General features: G+C 35.6%; 2 non-coding genes across 2 annotated transcripts; both read left to right on the plus strand.

Moving 5' to 3' along the window:
• Positions 1–3,046: 3,046 nt before the first annotated feature.
• On the plus strand, positions 3,047–3,117 carry TRNAG-CCC. The gene has a single exon. It is a non-coding gene; the product is annotated as a tRNA-Gly (tRNA).
• A 4,829-nt stretch (positions 3,118–7,946) lies between these two features.
• Positions 7,947–8,017, plus strand: TRNAG-CCC. Its single transcript has one exon. It is a non-coding gene; the product is annotated as a tRNA-Gly (tRNA).
• The last annotated feature ends 6,074 nt before the right edge of the window (positions 8,018–14,091 follow it).

Raw genomic sequence — 14,091 nt, forward strand, 5'->3', positions numbered from 1 at the left:
TCTCAACAACTAAGAGACTCCAATAAGCCCTTTCAGAAACAAAATTTTCAAATAAATAAAATGAAAATGCGCATCCGAAAAATCAAACCTCAGTCAATATCGTGAGAGGTCATGGTACAACACTTGGATATACTGAAGTAGGAGTGAGAGTATAGAGCGAAAGATTTCAACTTCAGGTTGCTAAAGACAATGAAAGGTCATGGTAAGAACGATTATTTTAAAAAAGTAGACGTGATTAGCTATTAGGTGATCATTTTAAAAGCAAGATCGATGCTTTATATGGCTTAGAGTGTTCGATCTTCCACGTCATAGGAGGAAGTTGGAAAGCACGGTTTGTTGGGACCCGAGTTGGTTCAATTATAAACGAGAAGGTGTAAAGGACTAGGACAAGATAACACCGTAACACTTAAATATTTAAGTGAATAAAAGAATATTTTCAAATAGGGGTGGAAGAGGAAAAAAAAAGAGGAATTAATAAAAAAATATTTTTAAAAAATTAAATTTTGAAAAATAGCCTTCATAGTTAGTTAATTGAAAAAATAGCTCCAAAGGTTAGAATCGCAAAAAATAGCTTTAAAAGATGAAAACTTTTAGAGATAAACTTGATTTTATTGAATTTCAAGAAAATTAATCAAAAGTCTAAAACCCCAAAGAACGGTGTAGGAAGCTCAATGTCGTCCCTACGACCTATGGGTAGCTGCCATGATGGAAATGCATGCTTTGATTGGACAAGTTCACAACCGAGGTTGTAGATTCTCGAGCTCCAAAATTAAGATCTCAAGAACGAGCCAACAATTATGCGATAAGAATCCAAAGTTTTGTCATAATTCTTCTTCCACAGTGCACTCCGGAGACTCATTATTGTCCCATTAGGGTTAGCGGAAGATTCTTAAAACTTTCTTAAATGAAGCAACTCGAGAAACCCTCTAGAATAGAGTATTTAATTTATACAATTTTTTTTCTACCAGGATCATTGTTTTTTTATGGAGTCGAGGATTGATAACCACTGTATCTTATTGGATGTGAACATCTAGTGTAGTGACATCAAAGTACCCTCCCACGATACTGACCGGAGTTCATTTTCCCTAATGCATTTTTCAAGATTAGTTGTAGGTCAATCGGGATTCGTTTCCCCTGATGCATTTTTCAAGCTTAGTCGTAGGTCAATCTTCTAAAGACTTAGATGAAAAAGAGAGGCTTGGACTTATGGCCTTACATGGCTAGATTGACCAAGACATAGAATTGGCTAACTTTATGGTCCAACTAAAACACACACTACTTCCAATTAGTATATGCACATCTAGTGTAGTGGTACCATAGTACCCTCCTAAGGTACTGATTGGGGTTCGATTCCTCGAATGTGCATTTTTCAAGCTTACTTGTAGGTGAGTCGTATAAGGCTAGATTAACAAGACATAGAATTGGCTGACTTTATGGTCCAACTAAAACACACACTACTTTCCATTAAGATGTGCACATCTAGAGTAGTGGTATCATAGTACCCTCCCACGGTACTGATCGGGGTTAGATTTCCTGGATGTGTTTTTCAAGCTTACTTGCAAGAAAGTCGTATAGGGATAGATTGACCAAGCAAAAGAATTGGTTAACTTTATGGTCCCACTAAAACACACACTACTACCCACTTGGATGTGCACATCTAGTGTAGTGGTATCATAGTACACTCCCACCATATTGATCGGGGTTTGATTACCCGGATATGTATTTTTCAAGCTTACTTGTAGGTCAATCGTGTAGGGCTATATTGACCAAGCCATAGAATTGGCTAAATTTATCGTCCAACTAAAACACACACTTCTCTCATTAGGATGTGCACATCTAGTGTAGTGGTATCATAGTATCCTCCCATGGCACTGATTGAGGTTCGATTCCCTAAGTTTACTTGTAGATCAGGCCTATAGGGCGATATTGACCAAGCCATAGAATTGGCTAACTTTATCGTCCAACTAAAACACACACTACCTCCCGTTAGGGTGTGCACATCTAGTGTAGTGGTATCATAGTACCCTCCCACGGTACTGATCGGGGTTCGATTCCCCAGATGTACAATTTTCAAGCATACTTCATTGGCTAACTTTATCGTCCAACTAAAACGTGCACTACCTCCCATTAGGATGTGCACATCTAGTGTTGTTGTAGCATAGTACCCTCCCACACGGTACTGACCAGGGTTTGATACCCCGGATGCGCGTTTTTCAAGCTTACTTGTCGGTCAATCGTGTAGGGCTATATTGACCAAGCTATAGAATTGGCTAACTTTATCGTCCAACTAAAACCCACACTTCCTCCCATTAGGATGTGCACATTTAGTGTATTGTGGTATCATAGTACCCTCCCACGATACTGACATACCCCGGATGTGCATTTTTCAAGCTTACCTGATTAATCCTATATGGCTATATTGACCAAGCCATAGAATTGACTAACTTTATTGTCCAACTAAAACACACACTACCTCCCACTTGGATGTGCACACATCTAGTGTAGTGGTATCATAATACTCTACCACGGTACTAATTGGGGTTCAATTCCCCAAATGTGCATTTTTTAAGCTTACTTATGTCAATCGTGTAGGGCTATATTGACCAAGCCATAGAATAGGCTAACTTTATCGTCCAACTATAAAACACACACTACCTAAAACACACACTACCTCCCACTTGGATCTGTATATCTAATGTAGTGGTATCATAGTATCCTCCCACGGTACTGGTCGGGGTTTGATACCGCAAACGTGCATTTTTCAAGCTCACTTGTACGTCAATCGTGTAGGGCTATATTGACCAAGCCATAGAATTGGCTAAGTTTCTCGTCCTATTAAAACACACACTACCTCCCACTTTGATGTGCACATCTAGTGTAGTGGTATCATAGTACCCTCCTACGATACTGACCGGGGTTTGATTCCTCGGATGTGCATTTTTCAAGCTTACTTGTAGGTCAATCGTGTAGGGTTATATTGACCAAGCCATAAAATTGACTAACTTTATCGTCCAACTAAAACACACACTACCCCCCCTTTAGATGTGCACATCTAGTGTAGTGGTATCATAGTACCCTCCCACGGTACTGACCGGGGTTTGATTCCCCGGATGTGCATTTTTTCAAGCTATCGTGTGGGCTATATATTGACTAAACTATAGAATAGGCTAATTTTATCGACCAACTAAAACAGAAACTACCTAAAACACACACTACCTCCCACTTGGATGTGCACATCTAGTGTACTTGTGAATGACTCATTCGCATTATTCCTCTAATGCGAATGACTCTTTCAAAGGCACCGACCTGTACACTATCTGTCCATTGGTTCGTGCTTCACTGCAGTAAGACTCCTCTTCAGGGAGTCTGGTTTTTGACCCACAAAACAATTCTTTGTTTTGACTCACAATTGTTTAGCCCAATCGGGTACACATGACACACATGAAAGTTTTCATACAACCCTCGGGTTCATTTTCTTGAGCGACTAGACACACAAAGTGTGGCTCTCATACCAACTTCATAGTTGTACATTTTTCAACCATGCGATGTCGTGATCTTGACACATTCACGACTAGTGTTGAGAGAAACTCAAGTCTCATTCAAATTTTTTGCCTGACTTTATTAGACCTTAGGCGATGTCTCATTTTCTAATCAAACACAAATTCTGCGGAATCCAAGTTTATTTGGTCACACACGTTGCTCATGCATGCTTGTTTAATTTTCTGCAACTCTAACCAACTTATCTCTACCTAAGCCAAGTCCTCCAGCTCGACCTTGACTCTACTTTAAGCCAAAGTTGCACTCATCGTCATCTCAATTCCCAACAACATAACACATACATCATGATGTCATCCCATGACTCGAACAACTCGACCGTCTTGGCTTGCTCAAAATTATCCGTTGGGAACTGACCAATGTGTCAATCATCTCATCGAGAAATCCCAATCATCAATCCATCTGAGATCTCATTAGGCATTCGATTCTCTCATATCCATGCTAAACCATTTATAACATTTGTTCTAGATGGCAGGTGCATAATCCAACCTCCAGCACATGGGCTAGCGCGGCGCAATACCAGTACACTCGTGATGTCCAGTCTGTCCTTGAAAAATCTATTTTAAAGGAAGATGCCCAAGACACCCGTCTCACAAGGCTGGCCTTCACTATGACACAGGTATGTTTTTTAGCTTCTCGTTCTTTGGTGTTTTATAGCCTTTTGGGTGCTATTTATCTTGAAATTCGATAAAATCAAGTTTCTCTCAACATTTTCAACTTTTAAATCTATTTTTTTTTCTTTTACTTTTGAAGCTATTTTTTCACTTATCAAACTTTAAAGCCTATTTTTCTAAATTTAATTTTTTTAAAAATATTTTTTATTAATTAATTTTCTTTTTTTTCTTTTTTTTTTTCTCTCAACATTTATAAATCACTATTTGAAATATATTCTTTGATTCACTTAAATATTTGAGTGTCTTAATTCTTCGCACCTTCTCATTTATACTCGAAATTAACTTGAGTTTTAACAATCCGTGCTTTTCAACTTCCTCTTATGTTGTGGAAGACCGACAACTCTAAACCATATAAGGCATTGATCGTGCATTGAAAATGATCACTTAATAGCTAAACACGTTTTCATATCTAAAATAATATATCTTACCATGACCCTTCATTGTCTTTAGCAAGCCAAAGATGAAATCTTTCCGTGTATACTCCCACTCCTACTCCGGTATGTCCCAGGGTTGCACCATTCTTGAAAGTTCCTATCTTGATAACATAACTCGCTAACAAATTATGGTTTATTTATAATGCCTTCTAGACTAAATACATAAAAATAAATAAATAATAATAATAAATAAATAAATAATAAACCTTCAATATAAATATTATTTTGAAAATTTTAGGTTATTTTCCCTTCAATACAACCGACTTAGTTTAAGAGCATAAATTATTTTCAAAAAACAAAAATTAAATATGTTTTATATATATATATATTTATTGTTCATAATCTTTAACATGATACAATTTAGAAAATATACTTATTTAATTAATTTATATTTTATTTAGCTAAATTTAATTTTGATGTAGAAAATTAGATGGTTTCCAGAAGACTTAAGTTCTTTTGCACATAAGTGCGCATGGGTTGAAGTGAGTGGCAACATAACTTAAGCTATTTCATCTGAAACATAATTTTTTAACCTAAATCTTATATCTACATACGAAGAAGAGCCCATATAATAAAAGAGGTATTTATTTGTATAAATGGTACTTTAACTTAGAACGAACCTGAGTTTATTATGTTTGATCAATTGTTCAAGACCTCCAGTCGAATTTTACTTCTTATAGATTTGTTGGCTTGGCTGGAGACCGATGTTCAAAAGAGATGATTGCCCAAATACCGATTACATTAATTAATAGATTTTTGCTTTTGCTAAATCGAGAGAGAATTCATTGAATTAAAAAAGATAGAACAATATTCACACCTACGGTGTAAAAAGACTTTCATAATTTATAAAATATAAGAATGGGTTTGTTGTCTATGGAACGGCTGTAAATATTAACTTGTGGACAGCTCGATTATTTTACTGCTTAAAATCTCTTTCATTTGGATGCAGTCTCAATTCATTTATAGACCATTTTTTAACTAAAGTATCACATTAATTTTTTTTTTCTTTTCTTTTCTTTTCTTTTCTTGGAGTACTTTTAGGTTGAGTGACTTCCAAAGAATTTTCTTAAAAAAACGTGTGAGAACAAGACAGGATGGAAAGACAAGTGGTTTGTGTGTGGAGACCATCTCTATTTAGAAATGGTCCAATTAAAATTGGCTAACTTTATGGTCCAACTAAAACACACACTACTTCTCACTTGGATGTGTACATATAGTGTAGTGGTATCATAGTACCCTGCTATGGTACTGATCAGGGTTCTATTTCCTCGATGTGTATTATTCAAGCTTACTTATAGGTCTATTGTCTGGCCTTACAATTAGCTAACTTTATATTCCAACTAAAACACACACTACTTCCTTCCTTATTGGATGTGAACATCTAGTGTAGTGACATCAAACTACTTCCTTCCTTATTGGATGTGAACATCTAGTGTAGTGACATCAAAGTACCCTCCCACGATACTGACCAGAGTTCATTTTCCCTAATGCATTTTTCAAGCTTAGTTGTAGGTCAATCTTCTAAAGACTTAGATGAAAAAGAGAGGCTTGGACTTATGGCCTTACATGGCTAGATTGACCAAGATATAGAATTGGCTAACTTTATGGTCCAACTAAAACACACACTACTTCCAATTAGTATATGCACATCTAGTGTAGTGGTACCATAGTACCCTCCCAAGGTACTGATTGGGGTTCGATTCCTCGAATGTGCATTTTTCAAGCTTACTTACAAGTGAGTCATATAGGGCTAGATTAACAAACAGAATTGGTTGACTTTATGGTCCAACTAAATCACACACTACTTTCCATTAAGAATGGGCTGACTTTATGGTCCAACTAAAACACACACTACTTTCCATTAAGATGTGCACATCTAGAGTAGTAGTATCATAGTACCCTCCCACGGTACTGATCGGGGTTAGATTTCCTGGATGTGCTTTTCAAGCTTACTTGCAAGAAAGTCGTATAGGGCTAGATTGACCAAGCAAAAGAATTGGTTAACTTTATGGTCCCACTAAAACACACACTACTACCCACTTGGATGTGCACATCTAGTGTAGTGGCATCATAGTACACTCCCACCGTATTGATCGGGGTTCGATTACCCGGATGTGCATTTTTCAAGCTTACTTGTAGGTCAATCGTGTAGGGCTATATTGACCAAGCCATAGAATTGGCTAAATTTATCGTCCAACTAAAACACACACTTTTCTCATTAGGATGTTCACATCTAGTGTAGTGGTATCATAGTATCCTCCCATGGCACTGATTGAGGTTCGATTCCCTAGCATTTTTTAAGTTTACTTGTAGATCAGGCCTATAGGGCGATATTGACCAAGCCATAGAATTGGCTAACTTTATCGTCCAACTAAAACACACACTACCTCCCATTAGGGTGTGCACATCTAGTGTAGTGGTATCATAGTACCCTCCCACGATACTGATCGGGGTTTAATTCCCCAGATGTACAATTTTCAAGCATACTTCATTGGCTAACTTTATCGTCCAACTAAAACGTGCACTACCTCCCATTAGGATGTACACATCTAGTGTAGTTGTAGCATAGTACCCTCCCACACGGTACTGACCAGGGTTTGATACCCCGGATGCACGTTTTTCAAGCTTACTTGTCGGTCAATCGTGTAGGGCTATATTGACCAAGCTATAGAATTGGCTAACTTTATCGTCCAACTAAAACCCACACTTCCTCCCACTTGGATGTGCACACATCTAGTGTAGTGGTATCATAATACCCTACCATGGTACTAATTGGGGTTCAATTCCCCAAATGTGCATTTTTTAAGCTTACTTTATGTCAATCGTGTAGGGCTATATTGACCAAGCCATAGAATAGGCTAACTTTATCGTCCAACTATAAAACACACACTACCTAAAACACACACTACCTCCCACTTGGATCTGTATATCTAATGTAGTGGTATCATAGTATCCTCCCACGGTACTGGTCGGGGTTTGATACCGCAAACGTGCATTTTTCAAGCTCACTTGTACGTCAATCGTGTAGGGCTATATTGACCAAGCCATAGAATTGGCTAAGTTTCTCGTCCTATTAAAACACACACTACCTCCCACTTTGATGTGCACATCTAGTGTAGTGGTATCATAGTACCCTCCTACGGTACTGACCGGGGTTTGATTCCTCGGATGTGCATTTTTCAAGCTTACTTGTAGGTCAATCGTGTAGGGTTATATTGACCAAGCCATAAAATTGACTAACTTTATCGTCCAACTAAAACACACACTACCCCCCTTTAGATGTGCACATCTAGTGTAGTGGTATCATAGTACCCTCCCACGGTACTGACCGGGGTTCGATTCCCCGGATGTGCATTTTTTCAAGCTATCGTATGGGCTATATTGACCAAACTATAGAATAGGCTAATTTTATCGACCAACTAAAACAGAAACTACCTAAAACACACACTACCTCCCACTTGGATGTGCACATCTAGTGTACTTGTATCATTGCATAGTATCCTCCCACAGTATTGACCTGGTTTCGTGTAAGGCTATATTGACCAAGCCATAGAATTGACTAACTTTATGTTCCAGCTAAAACACACATCCTTCCTCCCGTTAGGATGTGCATATCTAGTGTAGTGGTAACATAGTACCCTCCCACGATACTGATCGGTGTTCAATTTGCATTTTTTAATCTTACTTTTAGGTTAGTCGTGTAGGGCTATATTGACCAAGCCATAGAATTGGCTAACTTTATCGTCCATCTAAAACACAAACTACCTTCCATTTGGATGTGCACATCTTGTTGTTGTGAATGTATAAAAAGGAAATTATATTTTGTTTTAGATATACTTTAACATTACATGTTCAACTGAGCTCAATCTAAACTTCTACTCACAAATTTATGTAACCTTAATTGTATCAAACTATTAATGTGTAATTTATTACTAAACTAAAAAATATACCTACAAAATGTTTGTTCTATTACCAATACACTTGTATTAATTGTTTGACCAAAACAATGTCACCATTATCCAAACCAAAGAATTTGATTCAAAGCTATCTCATAACAGAGGAATGCGAAATTAGTCTTTGTTGTAAGATTCGGCTATATCAATTTGAATAGCGTTCAACCACAACTATAAATATCGAATGCCAACTATTCATGAACAAAGTAAGTTTGTTGAAATTATGTGTCAAAGGTGTTCCAAAATGAGGTGTGGAGAAGTGTTTCCTTCAAATCTAGTTTCAATTAAGAATGTCAATGAAGAAGAATTGCACAAAGTTTGAAGGTTTGTAGTGGAAGTGTATAACAAGAATGGTGAACGTCTCATTTACTTGTGTGCGGTGAATGGTTTATCCTATACGATCATTGTGATAGAAGCTATAAATGACGATGGTATTCCTTGGTCATATATTGCAAAGGTAGAGTACAATGTGTTTAACCTATGATGCCCCAACTCTTATCAAATATATTTCTCGGAACCCAAATTTAGTATTCATACTTATTTTCAATATTTATTTAATTAATTTAAATTTAGCTAATTTCGATGAACAAAATTAGCTGGTTTGCCCGAGAGGTTAAGGGGGAAGACTTCACCTTAGCCTTAGCCTCTGCCTCTCGATCATCTAACTCGCTAATAAATTATGGTTTATTTAAAAATATTATTTTGCCTTCTATTTTTATTTCTTACAATATAGTTTTAAAATTTTAGGTTAATCGACTTAAAATTACTTTTTTGACAAAACCCATGTTTCTTTAAAATATATATATATAAAAACTAATACAACGACTTAGTTTAAGTGCAAAAATTATTTTTAAAAAACAAAAATTAAAATACTCTACATGTCTACGTCAATAATAAATCTTGAAACTCAACGATAATCTCGAAAAATAACACACAACAATGAGTCTGCTTAACCTCGCTCTCATTTGAATCACAAAGAAGCTATACATACAAAAATGCTCTTACTTGAAACCTACGGGTAGAAATCTCATCAAATCTTATATCTTATTCAACTTTATCGAGGTGATGCGTTCTATCTAGGTTGCATACATCTCTACATATAAACACAATTGACGCTTTTTTAGTAGCACCCTCTAATATACCACGGACCCTAAATAAGTTATGTCGTATTCCTCTATACTTGGTAGTTCCTCATTAGTCAAGATAAATTCATAATCATATGTTTGAAATCCAATCGTCCATACATAGTACTAGCTAGCTCATATGATCATAATCGAGGTGATGTGTTCTATCTAGGTTGCATACATCTCTACATAACTAGCTAGCTCATATGATCATAATCGAGGTGATGTGTTCTATCTAGGTTGCATACATCTCTACATATAAACACAATTGACGCTTTCTTAGTAGCACCCTCTAATATACCACGGACCCTAAATAAGTTATGTCGTATTCCTCTATACTTGGTAGATAGTAGCACCCTCTAATATACCACGGACCCTAAATAAGTTATGTCGTATTCCTCTATACTTGGTAGACCCTCATTAGTCAAGATAAATTCATAATCATATGTTTGAAATCCAATCGTCCATACATAGTACTAGCTAGCTCATATGATCATAATCGAGGTGATGTGTTCTATCTAGGTTGCATACATCTCTACATATAAACACAATTGACGCTTTCTTAGTAGCACCCTCTAATATACCACGAACCCTAAATAAGTTATGTCGTATTCCTCTATACTTGGTAGACCCTCATTAGTCAAGATAAATTCATAATCATATGTTTGAAATCCAATCGTCCATACATAGTACTAGCTAGCTCATATGATCATAATCGAGGTGATGTGTTCTATCTAGGTTGCATACATCTCTACATATAAACACAATTGACGCTTTCTTAGTAGCACCCTCTAATATACCACGGACCCTAAATAAGTTATGTCGTATTCCTCTATACTTGGTAGATCCTCATTAGTTAAGATAAATTCATAATCATATATTTGAAATCCAATCGTCCATACATAGTACTAGCTAGCTCATATGATCATAATCGACTACATAAAAAAAATATATAGTCTTGGCTCACTAAACATGCAAATATTATTCTAGGTCATAGTATAAAATCTAACTTTGAATAACATTCATATCGACATGATAGAGTCATTTAAAAGTCCTTAAACGTGGATACTAGCTCAATCAATCAAAGTTTAGTCTTAAATTCTTGGGCTAAATTAGTCTTACTATAATCTTATATAGTCATTTTTGTTCGAAGTCCTAGTTTATTCCTACAAGTATTTCTTCAAAAAATATTCAAATAGTTACTTAATTGCGTTTCAGAAAATGGTTCTGAGAATATTTGTTAAATGGTGGTGAAAGTTCTCTATTTATAATTATTTAGATAATCAAATAAATTAAAAATGATACCATATATTTACCTACAAGACAAATATGATACTTATGGTAAGCCCTAATAGGAGACAAATATCTAGATGTTGACTACAATAAAGGATCAAATATGGTACCTATGATAAACGGTAATAGAAGCCTAAATATCCTCAATATAAGATATTTGTCTGTAATAGGTATTGAGAAACAACTCTTCGGTGTGGACTATTTGAGATGCAAGATAGAGGCTTTAGAATTAAGACAACGACTCTGTTGTGAGAAAAGGGCGAGAGAGAGTTCGAGGGTTCAATGGTAGCTACGAAGAAGAGATGAACAACAAAGGAAGAAGATATCAGAAACAGAGAATGCAAGCTCTTTGGGTGTATTATATACAAAGAGCCATTTTGACTCAAAGAGACTAAGAATGACTCTATTGTGAGAAGTTTTCTTCTCTTATTCACGATCATTTGAGCTTTTCTCTCCTCTATATCATCTATAAAGAAAAAAAAATGAATAAACTCGGTATGAATCTAATGACATAGGTTCAAGAGACTAAAGGGACAAGAATGAGCCTTTGAAATGCACACTGACTGTCCGGACCCGATTTTCAATACCTCGAATAACAGGTAGCCACGTATACTCAAGGGTAAAAAGGATAGTACAATTTTCTTTTGTAAGATAAGAGACACAAAAAATTTAAAATTTAAATATGCATTCAAAACGGACATAAAAATAGTTCAAAAATAATATATACAAATTCAAATCAAAACAGTTTTCTAAAATATTCAAAATAATAATAAAATGATAAGTAAGGAAGATGACTAGATCTAAAGAGCACCCCTACAGCTGCAGGGCTCCGTAGGCTACCACCATCAACCGGGTCTACCCTCTATCTCAAAAAAAAAGAAGAATAACATTGAATGAGTATAAATCACACAGCAAACAACTTACTTGTAGGTCTCGTCAAACTTAATCCTACGAATGAAAATTTAGGCTATGTGCTCATAACTATTTTTAATGATCACCCATGGCTAAACGGTTATACCAACTTGGTAAGTCACTGAATCACTCAGCAAACAACCTACTTGTACGTCTCGTACGACTTAATCCTATGTACAAAAACTTAAGCTATGTGCTCATAACTATTTTTAATGATCACTCATGGCCAAACGGTTATACCAACTTGGTAAGTCACTGTTCAACTACCTTCCGTATACTTTTATGGAGTACTCAATCCTTCTTAGGTTTATAACTTGGGGACTTTTTTTTTCTTCCTTGGCTCTAGGTTTCATGTATGTCTCGATCCTTCATCGATCTTGCACGAGGGGCGCATTAAGTCACTATGATACATGAGAAGGGCCCTAAGGTAATACTCGCCGATATGCAGGAGATCCTTTCGTTCTAATAGTGGTCGTACTCCATACCTAAATTATCGATGTAAATATATTAATATTGAGCCAGATACTCAATTCTAATACGAAAAAATGCATGAAATAATGCACCAAAAAAATAAAGATTTTGGGATAGATGTGTAATTAATAATAGAAACTTAAAAGATATATAGCCAATAAGTTTAATGTAAGACATATTATAATAAAAAAAATTGAAATATGGGTGTACAATGTGATTATATTTCTCCAATTTTAGATATAAACCGACCACTTTGGCTTTGGTTCATCTGAGTTAGCCACTAAAAATCAATTTTTCGATGTATAATTGCAGCTTAGACAACAAAATTCATGTAATATCCTCCATAAAAGAAATGGAAACAGGTATCTTTGAGAAACGATCATGAATTTAAGAGATTGACCTAATCATTCAATACCTGAATTCATGCTCCTTGTGTGCATCGAGGGGCGTGTCAACCAAATATTTGTGTGGTACACTAAGCTCGCTTGTAGCTCGAAGTTTTCTTAGAAAGAACCTAACCAAACTGAAATCGACCTTATTAATTGCTAAAGTAAAATTTAGTTCATCTATTGTCGAGGAGGTACTTCTCTCGTTAAAGAGTATTTAAATGTCCACAAAATAAAATTTTGAATTATTTATTAATTTAATTTAATGGTTAAAATTTTAAATTACACTATGATCGATGAGTTTGTAAAGAAATTTACCTCTGTGTCATGACTCGAAATATACTATATAATATTAATATTCTTCCAAATATGTAGAACATCTCTTAATGAATAAAAATTTGAATAAAAGAACAATAATTTAGTTTATTACACACTTCAATTTAAACTAGGTTCTTCGTCACGACCCATCGCTGGGCTACTCGATGCATTATCGTCTACAACAACTTTTTCGTCATTATCGCTGGAATCACCTCCTCTACAACGTTCAATTGTATTACAACCTCTTTGATATGGATTTGCATGAGTTAATTTACAAAGTTCAGGATGTTTTGGGCTACATTCAGGATTAAGGTTGCCTTTCAAAGGGTCGTAACCGATGTATTGTGTTGCATTTGTTATCTTAATCATGTCAATGCTCACAAAGAGAACCACAATTAAAATAATCATGGTTCCCTTCGACATGATGATTATCGATAACAAAAATTAATACAAAAATAAATTTTGGAATGACTTGATAGGAGATATTGGAGATGTATTTATATATACATAATTAGTTTTTTTTATTTTTTTATTTTTATACCCTCGAAATATAACCCAACAAAAACAGGTTTAAATTGTATGGTTAAACAAGTTTTTCTGTTCAACAAAATGACAACCTTATTTTATTTCTTCAATATCGTAACACAAGAACTTATTTCCATTTTTAGTAAATTCCATCTTGAATATGCACGTTTGGTGTAGTGGAATCATAGTACCCTCTCACGGTACTGATCAGCTTTCTTGTAGATCAATCGTAATTAGTAGTGAAAGTGAACAGGCTTAATGGGCCTGATAGGGTTTAGGGTAGTGGTATCATCGTACCCACTCACGATGCTGATTGGGTTCAATTCCCAAGATGTGCATTTTTCAAGCTTTCTTGTAGATCAATCATTTAGACCAAGCCATAAAATTGGCTAACTTACTAAAACACACCGTACTTTCCACTTGGTTGTGCACACCTGGTGTAGGGT

The sequence above is a fragment of the Cucurbita maxima genome, unplaced genomic scaffold (assembly GCF_002738345.1).
Source record: "Cucurbita maxima cultivar Rimu unplaced genomic scaffold, Cmax_1.0 Cma_Scf00035, whole genome shotgun sequence".
In the NCBI taxonomy this organism is placed as follows: Eukaryota; Viridiplantae; Streptophyta; class Magnoliopsida; order Cucurbitales; family Cucurbitaceae; genus Cucurbita; species Cucurbita maxima.